A 14187-nucleotide genomic window follows, 5' to 3' on the forward strand; every position below is an offset into this window, starting at 1 on the left:
TATAATAAATATTCATGGCTAGGCTTCGCGAACGAAGATTTGGGAAGGCACTATCCACATTTGCTACAGGCACACTGGTGGCTTATGAGGCCAATACGTGACAGACATATCTATAATAAATATATCTGAGAATAAATAATGCTCAGGAACTGCTCACAGAGATAGTTTTCAACACTACCGTGAATCTGTTGCTTAAAATCTGTCTTAGTTCCTCTCTTCAACCACTGCTTTTTGCTTCACTGTAAGAGTTCACTATAGTCACTTCTACTCGTTGCACATAAAATAGCTTTGACACCAGCTCTTTTTCCATCTTTTGGCTACATATAAAACATTCACAGTTTAACAGCCAACATTCATAGTAGGCAGCAAGCTGAGCTTGCCCAAAGGTCACAGGTAGCACTCCTGAGCAACTCCTGTGTTAAAGTTGTTTCTCATACCCAAGCAAGGAAGAGAGCTGCATCACCTCCATCACTCGTACTTGCAGCCAGCCATGGAAGTCAACAGTGAAAAAGAACAAGGCAAAAAGAACAAGGCAAGAACAAGTGCTGTGGTATTTACATAGAAATGTATATGCACAGAGGCCTTTGGATTTCAAAAGTTTGTCACAGTTTTTAAAAAATAAAATGTCCCTTTTATACTCTGAGGAGTTAGACATGCGTGCTTTTGTGTTTAGAGGATTTTCTGGGGGTTTGTTTTTTTTAAACTAATAAACCCAAGACTTACTGTAGACATTTCACAGGATATATTCGCACCATTTAAATTACAAAGACCTATCACTTTTGACAGGCACATTCAACATGTTTTGATATAAAATTTAAAAAAAAAAAGATAATTCTTTCTATAGAAAAGGAAAAACATATTTCAGATAACTGCTTCAGAAGTGGTGACTTGTTATAAATGGATCAGTGCTTTCTTCCAAAGAAATACTCAAAAATATTCCTAATTAGCAGTAAGCTAATTACCACAAAGCCTCCCGTGTTCAGCAGTGACGTGCTAAATCACCCCCGCTTGCAATTTCTAGAGCTTCACAAAAGCCAGAAGTGGGAAGAAGGAGCAGTGAGAGGAGTCACCGCCTGCTCTCTTGGGAACAAGCTGCAGCTCCCACTGCTGCCAGGCAGGAAGTCCTGGTGGGACTCTTGCACCCTCACTCCCTTCCCAGCCTTCCCTCCAGGCAAGCTCCATCCCTTCATCCTCATTGTCTGTGCCCATCACTGCTCTTTTCTCTCACTTTTCCGACCTTGTTTCCACTGTCTTGGTTTGATTTGCTGTGAGCCTGGGTATTCCCAACAGCACAAGGTAAGTCAGAGCCTTTCTGTAAAAGTTTTTCCAGCCTGCCCATCAGTGAGCACAAGATCCCCACTATGAGACAAGGGCATTGCTTCTTGCACACAGGTAGGTTTTTCAGCCAGGGGAAAAGACGAAACAGAGCATTTAGTGTGCAGTATTTGGAAGTTGTTTTGTTTGGGGTTTTCTTTTTTCCCTAAAGACTGATGGAAGTTCCCAAGCAAAAATAAAGCCATTTTCTTTCCATTTTCGAAAGCTGAGGTATTTCAGAATATGCCCATCAAACCCTATCCTAATCTCCAGAACTTGGAAGAAAGAAAATGTGTTGATGAAAAACCAGGAAATGAACCTGAAAAAAATTGGAAAATTCAAAATGTTTGAATTTCAACATTTGCAATGCAATTTTGTTATTTAAATAGAAACAAACTGGGTTTGGCTTTGTTAAAAAACAGCAGAAAATTTCAACAGAGATGTGAGCTGCATCAAGGCAGTTTCCCTTCTCCAGCTCAGGTTCAGCATTTCTCCTTCTTGCCATCATTGGCTCTTGAGTTGCTCAGCTCAAGGGCATGCAGACGATGCAGCTGGCTGTGCAGAGGTTTCCCACCTCATAACTACTCCCAAATGTGAAGAAGGATTATCAGGAGGTTCCCCAAATCAGAGATTTTCGGGGGAATCCCAGATTCTCCAAATCACCAGCATGTGATAATAACAATGGCACTGGAGAGACTTTCCCCCTTGGGGAGCAGGTGCTCCCTTGGGCTGGTCCAGCCCCAGCCCCATGGACCCTGAGCATCCCAAGCTCCCTGTTCCTCACAGCCCTCTCTGGACAGCTCTGGGCTTGGAGCCTTGGCCTGGCTGCAATGCTTGGGGCTGTTGTAGAGGTGGGAATTGCAGAGTGAGCTGCCCTGGAGGCTGATTCAGAGAAATTGCTTAATTTAGCTTCTCTGAATCACCATGAAGAGGAGAAAGCTGCTCTCTGACTACAAAAGGAACTGGAAAGCTTAGCAGAAAGTTTTCCTCTGTGAATCCTCATCCCCAGTGTCTCACAAGTCTGCTTCAGGGCTTAATCCACATGGCCCAAATTTTAAACTGTCACCGCAAGCATTATCTAGCAAACAAAACAAAAATAGTTGGGCCAGAGCAGAGAGTAGCAAGAACCACTTCTGTTTGTGTTACACACCGTTTGAGTTAAAACATCATTAAAGTTAGCCCCCAAAATCTGCCTTCGTTCCCTGCCTGGGGACCACAGGCAAGGAGAGCCCAGGGGCTGCATTTGAAGCTCAAGGATAAGCTCAGCAGTTGCCTGGACAAGTAACAGTGTCAAGATCTCCAGAGACAGTGAGTGACCCAACAGCCTGCCAGTCAGCTCAACACCCACTTAAAATCCCACAGAAAGTCATGGCTCATTTGCCTTGCTGCTTTATATAGAGGATCCTGAGCAATTATTAAATCACAGAGAGAAACTTAGAGGGGAGAAAAGGTCCCCAGACTCCAGCTCTCAGGTCAGCCTCTCACATTCAGAACATCTCTTTGCCAAAAGGAAAAAGCTCGGTCAGAGTGTTAATGGCTGGGACATGGACTCAGGAGAGCTCTTTTTGTTTCCATTTTATGTCCTGGAAATTTGCTAAGGGGTTCTCTTGGGCTGATAGACTTCAAAAAGAGGGTTTGCATGCTCACACTATCTGTGGGTCAGTCTGTCTGCACCCCACTTTGCCTGTATCCTCCTCCACAATCTCTTAAGCTTGGCAATTTTGAAAAAAGTGATGAAGGAAATCTGCTCTCTGCCCTCACTGGCTTGTGCTCAGCTATGACAGACACATCCAGAGGGAAAGGGCTCCTTGGTGATGGACAGGTCAGTCCTCCCAACCCCTCTGCATTTCTGTGGACCAAGAGGCTGCCACAGGGCTGCTCAGGGCTGGTGTGGGGAACACAGCCTCATCCTCTGCCCAGGGGAATGAACAAGGAGAAATATGGGTGCTACTGTCAGTGCTCTGCAGGGAGTCAGGATTCTCCACCCACAACAGCATTTATCAACTCACAGCACCAAGCAGTGGATTCGGGCTCTGCTGTGCAATGAAAGCACAAGGCAGACTCTGACACCACATCATCATCTCTGTCAGGGTTATACTGATCCGAGATTCATTTGTGGAGTCTGATCCACGGCTTCAAACCCAAGCCCAGGAATTAATGTAAAACTCAGTCACTGGGAGCCCCCTGCATGCCTTGTGCCTGGGCACTCTTCATTGTGCCACACTGAGATAGGATGGGCAGCTGTTGCCATCAAAAAAATGCCACTGAACTAAACAAACTTCATTTAGAAGCTGTGCCACAGGCTCCACCTCATTACCTGAAACAATCATGTCCATCAAATCCCCTTGTTTTCACAAACTTTACTTCTGGCAAATGATTGGAAGTGTAAGGCAATCTGAAACAGTGAATGTTTTGCAGATCAGACAGTGCTCGTCACAGAATGTTACAGCTCCTGAATTATTAATAGTAAAAAATGAGGTGTCCCAGAGCTGCTCATTTCTGGATGAGGGAGAGTAGGAGGGGGGTAAGAAGAGAGCATTGTGCTATTACGGGTTATTTTTATCCAATGTTTCTATGCTTCTGTCATTAGCTAATTGATGACACAGCCTGTTTAATATTATGTCTGCCTTTGGTATTTATAGTTCACCAATTACTGTAGTATCTAGGTGCTACTAACAAGCTGCTCTCAGATGAATTTGGATGCTCGTGGCCGGATTCCTTGGTGCAAGGAACTACAATTCACTTGAAGTCAGATGTTTCACGCTAGCCAAGGATTTATTGACTAGCCCACTTAATCATGTGTGGTGATGCTGGATTCCAGTTCATCCAGTACTGGGATGCAGCAACAGTAGGAACAAGGCACCATATCACATTGTGCAACAGTGACTGCCCCCAGACACCTCTAACATTTCTCCTGCACTTGTCACCTGTGATGTCAGAGAGCCAGTTTTACAGTGGGACACCTCTGAGTGTCATCATTTCCTCAAGCAGAGCCTGGAGCATTCATATCAAACTTTCAGATATTTGGTCCAAGCACCAATTCCCTGAGAGAGGAAGAGGAGATTTCCAGGCAGATGTCCAGTCAAATACTTCCCAAATACCAATGAGGTCTGTGTAGGTGAATTCACAGCACTGAGCCATAACATCGTAAGTTGTATGAGGTCTTGCACTCATGGCAGATGGTACTGACCTTTGGCAGAGCTGCTTGGTGAGAGAAGCAGTACTACCCACATGCAGAGCAACATCTGACTGTCAAAACTGCTCTCAGCTCTGACAGGCAAACACCAAACACCTCAGTTCGAACTTTGCCCAGAACCTCTTGTTCCTACACTACACTACCAGGAAAAAAATGTCTCAGACATATTAATTTATCTTTCCACCACTTCAGCTTCCATCTGAGAAAGACACATGCACAGTCCCAAGGACACTGTGTTCACAAAGGGCTTGCTGTTCGAGATGCAGGTCCCTTGGGCTGTGAACCATCAGGTCCTGTTGGTCTGTGAGAGACAGTAGAACTCAGCACAAGGATTTAGTGATTCAAGACCCACCACGAACGGACCTTGGACAAGAGCCATCTGCTTCTAAGTGCTACAGGTGGCATGCACAGGACTGGTTACCTACAGTAAAATGGCAATTTTCTGTAATTGTAAACAACATTGGTGCCCGTGTATTGCAGTCCTGCCTTTACTGAGTAAATCTGAGAAATAATGAAACCTGAGGAGAACATTTGAACTTTTATTGTACAGGGTAAAAGCTCTGTAACATTAACAAATCAAAAAACATTACTTCCCGAATAGCAAAATACCAGACCATTTACATTAGCCATGCTCAGACTCCTGCTGCGATTGGTGTGTAATTGTCCATCAGCAAAGAACAATCTCTCAAAATTAGTGCTTGTCACAGAGCTCCAGACTGCCTAGAGCTGCACTTAACAGGGCTTATAGCTGAAATGCACAGAAATCTGCTTTTAACCTCAAATCAAAGAACAGTCTTTCCAGTGGCATTCTCTCTGCAGCTGCCCCCTGCCTCCTTTTTATCCCTCCTTCATGAGGGAATCTAGTTTGTCCTTTAAAAGCATCATTGTTTTATAGAAACTGGCACATTGTGATGCAGCTGTGTGTGACCCACTGATTGCTGCCCCTACAAGACCCATGGGGACTTGGGGACCTGATGTATCCCAGTGCAGCATTACATTATATTACAATACCACAGACACTGTGCAGAAGAGATAAGTCATGAGACAGGACTGAGGCTCAATGACAACTGAAGGGGACATTCCCTTCCCACCACCAAGCCAGTTCCTAAGGCATCCAGCATTATAGTGGTTGGTCTGGCCAAAACATCCCCCATCAGAAGCGAACACCCCAGCACCAGAGCATTGTTGTCTGCTCCTACTCCTTCTCACCCATTTCTAGCCAGAAATTTTGTTATGAAGCTGAGACCACCTCACCATTGCAAGTTTTGTTAAAATAAGCACATGTATTTGATGAGTTTCATTTTCAATAAGCTGGCATTTTCTGCCAAAATGCATTTTGTTAGAAAACTCCCAGCCAGCTGTGACAGCATTCAAAATTTCTATGAAATTTCTTTTTCATTCATAAAGACTGTCTGTATTTTTAAGTTAGAAAGTGATGGAGAAAAGCTTATATGCCTCCAACATTGTATTCTTTAGTGGCAGCTCCCCAACAGGAAAAACAATAGCCTTAATTTTAAAAGGGAAGAGGAAGGCTGCAGAAACATCAATGGAGAAGATTATGTGGACTGGGGAGAAAAACAGCACAATTAGCTCCTGTCTGCACCCAAATGCTTCCTGTGGGATCTTCCAGCTAAGCCAGTGATGAAGCAACACAGTCAGGCTGGTTGGAGAAAGCAGCTTTGTCTTTCCTACTCCAGCACACAGCAAGTGGCAGCCTCCTCTCCAAAAATTTTCCCACCTCCGAGGATTGCTCTGTTTCACACTTTGTTTTCCCTGTCCCTTATCTCCCTTTTAGCTTCCCCAGTCTCCAGGAGCACACAGACATCTGGGGGGCTGTTCGGAAGCTCATAAGGCTCCCACAAGTACCCAGAATAAACTAATCTCTAGCAATTAGATGGAGGCGTTTTGCTGCCTTCAGTCAGTTGCAGAGGGAAGCAGAGGAGTGGTTCTGCTTTCTCTCTGCGCTCAAATCACAGAAACAGCAGTTACCAACGCAGGCATTGGCACAACAGATCAAAACAGAGGTTCAAATGCCTAAATAGCCTCTACCCAGACAGACACATTAGAGGGAGAAAAATCAAAGAAAAGAGCACGGTCCCAGAGAAGTTATGAAATCATTTGCTTTAGCAGCTCAGTCTTAATCTGCCAACAGCTCCCCTACAAGGCATGTAAGAGAATAAAGCTAGAAGAAGATGGGAGCCCTCTGGGAGTGTGATCTCCTCCAAGCAGGGTGAAGAAGGTCACAGTGCACTTAGGGTTGAACACAGTGTAAGGAGTTCAGAGCACATCCACTGCACTGCCTGGCAATGGGGAGCAGCTTCTGAACTAGACAGTGAAGGGAAGAGCAGTTGCTGCACGGAGGGCAGGTCTTTTCCTTCCCAGCCTTCCTCAGCCATTCCTCACCTGCCATGGTTGCAGCACTCAGGCTCCCCGTGATGACTCCTGTCACATCTTTAATACCAAAAGGAGCACCACAGGCTCTGACCCTGCTGGAACAGAGGGATCAGCACCTGCCTTGAGCCTGGAGAAAGGCAGATCTGCCACAACACCGGTCCCCTCTGCTTGTGCATGGTGTCACCAGAGGGAAAAAAGCATCTGGGAACAGCACAAGTTATGCCTGTCTGTCTCTCACTACTGCTGCAGCCCTGGGTTTCAGGGTGCTCCTGCAACCCTCCATGAGCCACTCTCCTGGATGTGCCACCTCCACAGAAGTGATGGCAAGGGTCTGAGCATCTCCTATGTTCAACCTTTTTGCCATTCTGGGCAAAGAAGAACCAGGGTTGCAGTGACCAGTTCACCCAATGTGTGCACAGCATCTTCAGGATAAAGCATGATCTTGCTGGCCTCAGGATGCTTTGTTTAGAAAGCACTATCCATCACCTCTATCCAAATCCTGCTTCCAGGTGGACATACAGGGCAGGACACAAGAAAGGACAGTCCATCTGCACCAAATCAGGAGAGGAAAAAAGAACAGAACAGAGCACTACAGGTTTTACTTCAGTCTCATAGGGGTTAAATAATCCCCTTGAGCTAAATCACACATTTGGAAGAGCTGAACAGTGATGTGCTGACACACCTTGGCACTGTTTGTTAGAGGATGGAGAAGAGCTGCCCCACAGCTGCACAAGGTTGCTCCTCACATTTTGCCCCTGCTCCTGCAGTTGGGTTGACTCAGGCAGGACACTGGGCAGGATATCCACCCCTGACATGCTTATTCCCTGCTCTTTGGCCAGCACCCTTCTACTCTGGAGTTTACACCAGTGCAAGTTGGCAGAGATGAGCTGACAGCAGCACTGAGCATTCTGCCCTGCCTGCAGTCCCCTTGCACTACATTTTGCATAGCCCAGACAACCCAAACTGGAACCTGAGCTAGGATAAATGGCCAAGCTGTTTCTCAGGATTAATCATCCTTAGATATGTTGCATGAGACTGCCACAGCCTCCACGGCTGGTGAGGTATTTGCTGTCTCAACTCATTGGGAGGCAGGAAAATGAAGCAGCTCTGTGAGGTATCCCATTACTTAAACAGTTTGTACTGAACCTGAAGTACCTCACAGGGAGACAGCCAAGGATTTGTCCTTCTGTTTTAACAATCCTGCCCCTTATCATAGTGTGTCTGAAACATTATAACAACAACAAAAATCCTCTAAAAAGACAGGAAAGTGTCCATTACTGCCCTATGCAAATTCAATGTTTCCAGTGGAGGAGCCCTGAATACATAAAAAAAATTTAATTGTGACCTTTGGCTATAAAACAGATTTTGCCCAGGGTTATGTCAGCAGCATGTCCGATTCCTCGCACAGATCTTTGATTCAGGGAATGTTTAGGGTTGGAACAGAGGCACAGTAAGTTAACTCTGCTAAATTCATCACACCACAGAAGCTGAAGGAGGCAGGGCTGAGGCAGACAAAGCTTGACGAATATTCAGTGCAGTGCCTGAATGTCCATCTTGGTTATGGGAGGGGAGAGCCAGCAAAGCTGCAGGATTACAGTGCTTGGAAGTGGTGAGCCCCTTCCAGGCACTGGGGTTCTCTGGGGATGCCAGAGAAGCAGGACTCTGAGACTGGAGATGCTCAACTGAGTGCAGTCACTCATACCTTTCTAATTTACCTCATTGCAGTTTGCCCCACTCCAAGTTGCTGAGCTTAGGAGGTGAGAGCAGGCCAGAGAGGAGCCTGCACTTTTGATTTCCAGAGCAAAAAGGTTTGATGCAAACTACAAACACACCACCACCACATCCACCACCCAGTCTTCATTTCATCCACCAGAAGGGAAAAAAAAATAAAATAAATTTAAACTTAAGAAAGGCTTCCAGAGACCTCATAAAAAACTACTTCACTAGGGACCAAATGACAGAGCACTGAGACCTCCCCTGTCCAGGGGTCACCCAACCCAGGGAAACTCTTAAGAGGTAGTGCACAGACAGCTCCCAGAAGAGTTGGGACAACCCCACCCCGCAAGGGACAGTGACATTCACCCCTTACAGCAGCACTATCAGAGGACTGACCTTCTCCACCATTTCTCCAGTCAGACTGCAAAGGCACAAAGCTGTCTTCCTGCTTAAGTACATCTTCATCCTGCCTCTTTCCCTTCTGCTCCCCCCTGCTCTCCTACCCCCACCCTCTCCTCCTCCACCTCACACCATCTCTTTTTCTCTCCTCCACTCGAACCTCATTTTGTGGCAGCTTCCACACAGTATATTTTGGTGTACATTAAGGACAGAAGAGCCAGAAAGCAAGGGTGTGAGTCCTGCTTCGAAAGGAAGAAATAAAACCAGTCTTCCTTGTCCGCACTGAGAGGAGAGGGGTGCACAAAGCCACTGACAGCAGGGCTTCCCCAACAACTTACATTTCATGAGAGCATAAAAATTATATTATTGGCTAAAATCTGTGTTTATTTTTAGCACAGATGATAACTGCTGTCAGCCACATTTATCTCCCCGCAAATCAGATGTTAATGATGATGGAGCAGCTCAGCTCACCAAAAAATTTGCTGGAGTGGTGTCTGCATGGGAGGCAGCACAGCAACAGAAGACAATGGAGGCGAAGGTGGGGAACCAAGCCCAGGGCCCCTGGTCATTTAGCCCTAGCTCCTGCTACAGGCCCTGACATTCTGTTGTTGCTCCTCTGTGCACCCACAGCTCTGCCCTTTCCCTCTCTTCCCCTAAATCCTCCACATCTGGATCTGAGCTAAACCCTTACAGTCACCCACACAGCCCATTACTGAGACAGGATCCAAACACTTTTGCCATCTGCTGTAAAGCTGGTGCCAGGCTGACCTTGGGTTAAGCAGCCAAGTCAAGGCTGGAAGTTCACAACCCCTCCAGGGTGATGTAGTTACCACTATACCCCATATACACCAGGAAATCTTGGCTGCAGACAATACAAGCCATCCTGTCTTTTAAATACGTGCTGTGCGTACACTACCCATACGTCCATCACAAACACGATTATCTTCTAAGTATTTATGTCATTTGCTGTAGTCCTCCACAATAAATCAGATGGCAGTATCAACATCAAATCATAAGGGAAGATCATTTGATATAGTAAAGCAGTGCTTTAAAATTGTTTATGACTGCTGTATTAAAAAAAAAAAAAAAAAAATTGTTCCAAAACAGTAATGACTTTGCCTTTAAAAATGAAGATATTAAACAAAAATTATAGCCCCAGAGGAGATAATTGCAAAAACGTAACAGAATAAAATAAAATTAAGAAGATGGCAAAATATACCTCCATCTTTGTAGATCCGAGCTTTCCCATTCTAAACACACACAGCGCTGAGGAGCAGCATGTTGGCATAGCTGTGCTGTCTTCCCTGTGTCCTTACCACCACTTTCGGTTAAATTAAGAAAAGTGTCATTCAGAACAAGTGTGTGCTGTCCCCCTGCCCAAGCAGTCAGGGAGGAGGAATTCTGTCAGCAGCAACATGGTGCAGTCAATTCTCATCTGAGACTAATGTGGTTCTGGGTGTCTTGAAGTCCCCAGTTGCCGCTGCTCACCCCCAGGCAAGAACCAGGGAGATATGCACCCCGGAGCTAGGGAAGTGCCTACCCTGGCACAGCAGCTCTCATGTAAGACAGTTTAGGACTCTTACTAATGTTATTTCTCTAATAAAGAATGATGCTGTTTGCTTCAAGAGTCAATTTCCCTGTTATTTCCCATCCCATAATATCTGACTGTGTGTAGGGCCACTCTTCAATGAACAATGGAGAGCATTCTCTCTCCAAGAGGCTTAGTAATACAGACAAGTGGTACAAAAAAGCAAACTTGTTCCTACCTGCAGAGGCCTCCAAAGTAGTGAATCTGCCCCAAGATGACAAAGCAGATCCAGGAGTACTCAAAGTCCCATCACCTACACAACTTCTCTGCAGGACCAGGGTCCTCCTGGCACAGAGAGGAAACCAGGACACCTCAATAAAGGACCATGCAGGATGCAGGTATTTCATGTCCACAGAAATCCTGTAAGTCAGAGCACTCACCAGAGCCTGATGCTCTCAGAGAAAACAGCAATGATCCTCTTCTCATCCAACTCAAAAAGCAGAGTTCTTAAAGGTCATCTGGACTTTCTCATGGCCAGGCAAAGTCTGTCCTGGTGACATCATGGTGTCCCATGACCCTTTGTTCATTCTCTTTAGGACATGCTCTCCTGAGCACCATTTTAAATCTTTGAGACTGCAAGGTCCTTGCAAGTCAGGTTGCCTCTTGTCTGAACATTTGGCTGGTGCATCACATGTGGGATAAGATTTTGCAGCCCCAGCACAAAATAAAGATGCTCCACACTGCACTAAACCTACTGCACATCTCATTCTCCCTTCCTCTTCTCCCCCAAAGATCCCCAATTAATTTTCCTGTGCAAAATATAGTCATTACACGCTCAGATTACACTATAAAAGAGAAACCCAGTTTTGTACTGGAAACACTCTTAGCCAATTTGTCAAGGACTGGCAGCTTGCACCAAATCTTTAATAATAGTCCCATAAGAGCTATTACAAGAAAAGCACAGTGGATCAAGCAGTGGTGGGAAGACTCTGGCATTACATGAAACAGGGCTGCAGGCTCTGTGCTTGCAGGCATCAGCCCAGGACACTTGAGACATTTCAGTGCTCCACTTGCCACCACCTGTCCCTATAACATCCTCGTGCCAATACTGCCATCAAATCCAGCTGCTGAACAGGTATGGGTGTAGCTCTCCCTACCTAAGCGTGGCTTTACCAAGTGCAGTAAGCTCAGGTAAATCAGGAACAATTATACTGTACCAGGTGCCTGCCCACCCAGCAGTGGCCAAAGCCTCCAACAAGCAAAGGTCAACCCTCACCCACATGGTTGCAGCAGAGCTGCTCAAGTGTAATGGTGATGAGGGAGGGCACCTATCACACAGGCAGAACCCTTTCAACACCACCACGAGTAGCTCCAGAAAGGAGCAGTAACAGCCAAGAGCACCCCAGCAGATCCCAGCTTACACCAAGGTAGAGCTAAACCTGGCTCCACACTCCTGTCCAGAGCCTGACCTCCTGACACACACGGCTGGATCAACAGCAGGCATCAGGTTATGTCAGAGGCACAGTCCTTCCTCCTCTCCAGCAGATCCAAAGAACCAGTGAGCAAGCAAAGCCCCTTACACAAACCCACTGCTCCTGAGCTATGGAAATGCAAAGAGGAGGGGTGAGGAGGGTGTTGTTACAGTAGCATTCAGAGGAAGAATTTGTGAAGTTCCCAGAAAGGAGACTTTAGAGATATGAGACAAAGAAAGATGTTAAGATCGTGCAAATGTTCCTTGTGTGTCTCCCAGGAGTCCCTGGCTTTGCATTCCAAATTATTTCAGCTCATCGTTAATCTTTCTCTATGCCCTGCTCACCAAGCAAGTAAAAATGTCATCCAGTTGTCAAAAACTACCATGTCTTACAGAGGAAATGCGTTTGCTCCTTCATGCTCATTCTCTGTGCCAGAAAGACTGACCAAACCTGTCCTTCTCATGCCTTATTTTAATTTGCCCAATTGGCACTGTTTGGATGTGGAGGGTTGTTGCTTCTGCATAGCCTGGCTCCATGTGTTCCCTCCACCCTCTCAGCACCTGGAGGTGCTGGTCCTTAAGAGAAGCTTTCCACCAAAACCACCTAGAAACTTTTCCCAGATGGTACTCACCATCCCAGCAGTGGGCATAGCTTGGAGAACAATATCCTAAACTAACAAAGAAGTAATTCAAAATCTTCAGGGAAACAAGGTTTGGCCCTGGGTTGGTAGAAAACCATGGAGCAAGACGTAACCAACATGCACCCCCACCCACCCAGAGATCTTATGGGAGCAGGGCAGCTTCACATTCACTGCAGCAAGTGAGGTCCTTTCCCAACATCCTCAGTTTGCAGAGCTCACTTGGCCCTCAAGGAAGCACCAGGTAAAAGGCAAGGAGTAGCAGAGTTGCTAAAGCCAGTCATAAGACAAACAGCCCAAATCCCTCTGGCAGACACACTAGCTGGAAACAAGATGAGCACGGGGGTGAAGTCCTTTTAGAGGAGAGGCAGCTTCTGCCACCCCTAAACCTGCAAGCAAAGCAGGAAACCCAGGAAGCTGAGGCCAAAGGGGCTTTGGCAACTGAATGGCAGAGTAAATTAAATTTAAAGGAGGGAGATGGCATAAAAGGGCCATAAATGCACCACAGTGAATTATGCACAGCCCTGAGCCGTGGTTACAATCCTGTGATCCAGACGGCTGCATTTATCACCACAGCACTTGCTAAACTCTGTTCCAGTTCTGGGAGCAGTTTCCCTAGAAAATGGCTCATGTTTCTAGAGTTGCCAGGTCTTTCACTTTTTGGTTTCTTCCATCTCTCTACCTTTTTTTTTTTTAATAAGCAATAAACTCTTCGAAGTCCTGATGTTTGCTCGAGCTCCCAGCGCTTCTTACCTTCCATGCTGCCCTTTTCCTCAAGGGGCTTTCAGTCTGTCCCTCTCTAAAAATAATTCAAGAGAAATTACAGAGGAGTTGTACTCCATCTGCCTCTAAAAATGGGTTTTGTGCTCATATTATTTGCCAGTGACACTCCATCGGCACAATTACCACCGCTATTTTATCTCTCTCTGCCTGCAATGCTGATGAGAGAGCAGCAAACAGTGCTGGTGTTTAAGCTGAATAAGTCACTTAAATACATTTATACCCTCAGATCACAACATACAGCATAAATCTAACCATCTATCATGCACTGACTTGATACAAATACTCACCACGATATCAGGCAAAGCAATCACACAAAAAATGCAGGATGATTTGAGCTGCAGCTGCTTGGAAGTCTTTGACAAGGGTATTAGATGAAAAAAATTGAAAAAAGGGATGAAGCATCTCACCTAGATGTGGCTTTTTCTGTGCTGATTCCACAGGGAAAGCAGTGACTTAAAAAACTTCTTGGTAGATTTGCAGCTATGCTTGTAATATCCTAATCCAGCAAGGGATTGCCCAAGGCTCGGCCTTGAAACTGGCTTCTTTTCATGAGCAAATCAAAGAGAAAAAATGCCCAGAACCAGAATGCTTTTTATGGGGAACCTGGATGCAGGTTCTGCCTGCAAAGCATCTCCCAGCTGCCCTCCCCAGCTCTGCTCTACTGCCCTGTCTGTGCACCAGGGCTGGGAGGCCTGTCTTCATCACTGCTGGATGAGAAGATGGGAGATAATTGGGATGATGCTTGGAT

The sequence above is a fragment of the Chiroxiphia lanceolata genome, chromosome 8 (assembly GCF_009829145.1).
Source record: "Chiroxiphia lanceolata isolate bChiLan1 chromosome 8, bChiLan1.pri, whole genome shotgun sequence".
NCBI classification, from domain to species: Eukaryota; Metazoa; Chordata; class Aves; order Passeriformes; family Pipridae; genus Chiroxiphia; species Chiroxiphia lanceolata.